General features: G+C 42.2%; 1 pseudogene across 1 annotated transcript; it reads left to right on the forward strand.

Annotated features, from left to right (window-relative positions):
- The first annotated feature begins 791 nt into the window (after window positions 1–791).
- Window positions 792–1,602, forward strand: LOC102840024 (annotated as a pseudogene). Its single transcript, XR_438783.1, has one exon. The product of XR_438783.1 is annotated as a ribosomal protein L7 pseudogene (transcript).
- The last annotated feature ends 6 nt before the right edge of the window (window positions 1,603–1,608 follow it).

Consider the following 1,608-nt stretch of genomic DNA (forward strand, 5'->3'; position numbering starts at 1 on the left):
CCGAGGAGCATGGAAAAAAAGAAGGAATCACACCTTTCCTGTTGCCTGTGTGAATCTGCTCTTCCAGGTCACCTTCTGTTACCAAAGCTGCTCTCAAGATGGCCGTGCTGCGTTTGGCTGGCTGTTCACCAGCCAGTCTCCCTTTCTCGCCTTCCCTGCTTAGCCTCTAATTTTCTACAAACTTTTGAAGCCTCCTCATATATCTCTCACTCCTGATTTTAATTTTCTGTCCTATCATGTAGGGAAGTGTCACCCAAGTACATTCAAGGCTGACTTTTCCTAATTCCTTTTTCACTGAGATTGTTGAAATGGTATTGCCTACATCTCTAAACTTGAGTGCAGAGTCTATTTTGTCTAATCATTTCTCCTAAAAAAGGACATGGCTTCAATCGTCTTTTGTCCGAGGCTGAAACTCTATCATTCATTCATCTACTCACCCCATTCACCTATCTATCCATCCACCCATCCATTCCTCCATTTATACATTATTCAGTCATTCTATAAATGCTCCTGCCAGGTTCTATGATAGGCAGTGGGAACACAGTGATAACTCAGATGTGGTTTCTTCCTTCCAGGAGCTTTGTATCTGTCTTGCGTCTTGCCTCGGTTTCCCCAGCATCTTTCTGTTAAAGTCACTGATGTGTTCACCTCCAATCCTGAGTTCATTATAGTGAGGATGGTGGGAAATAGCAGGAGATGTTAACAGTAATCATGTAAGCATATGAGGTAAATAAAAAATATATTGCTACAAAATCATGTTGCTGGCCTTTTTTTTTTTTTTAACTGGCTGGGACCATGGAGGGTGTCGAAGAGAAGAAGAAGAAGGTTCCTGCTGTGCCAGAGACCCTGAAGAAAAAGCGACGGACTTTCACAGAACTAAAGATCAAGCGCTGAGAAAGAAGTTTGTCCAAAGGATGCTTCAAAAAGCAAGGAGGAGGAAGCTTATCTATGAAAAGTCAAGCATTATCACAAGGAATATAGGCAGATGTACAGAACTGAGATTCGAATGGCTAGGATGGCAAGAAAAGCGGGCAACTTCTATGTACCTGGTGAGCCCAAGCTGGCATTTGTTATCAGGATCAGAGGTATCAATGGTGTGAGCCCAAAGGTTCGAAAGGTGTTGCAGCTTCTTTGCCTTCGCCAGATCTTCAATGGCACCTTTGTTAAGCTCAACAGGCTTCAATCAACATGTTGAGGATTGTGGAACCATATATTGCATGGGGGTACCCAAACTTGAAGTCAGTGAATGAACTGATCTACAAGCGTGAATATGGCAAAATCAATAAGAAGCGAATTGCCCTGACAGATAACACATTGATTGCACGTTCTCTTGGTAAATATGGGATCATCTGCATGGAGGATCATCTGCATGAGATCTACACTGTTGGGAAACGTTTCAAAGAAGCAAATAACGTCCTGTGGCTCTTCAAATTATCTTCTCCTCGTGGTGGAATGAAGAAAAAGACCACCCATTTTGTAGAAGGTGGAGATGCTGGCAACAGGGAAGACCAGATCAACAGGCTTATTAGAAGGATGAACTAAGGTATCTACCATGATTATTTTTGTAATCTGGTCAGCTAATAAAACAGTGAATATTCTCAAATTGAA

Source organism: Chrysochloris asiatica, unplaced genomic scaffold, assembly GCF_000296735.1.
Source record: "Chrysochloris asiatica unplaced genomic scaffold, ChrAsi1.0 scaffold00219, whole genome shotgun sequence".
Taxonomy (NCBI): domain Eukaryota; kingdom Metazoa; phylum Chordata; class Mammalia; order Afrosoricida; family Chrysochloridae; genus Chrysochloris; species Chrysochloris asiatica.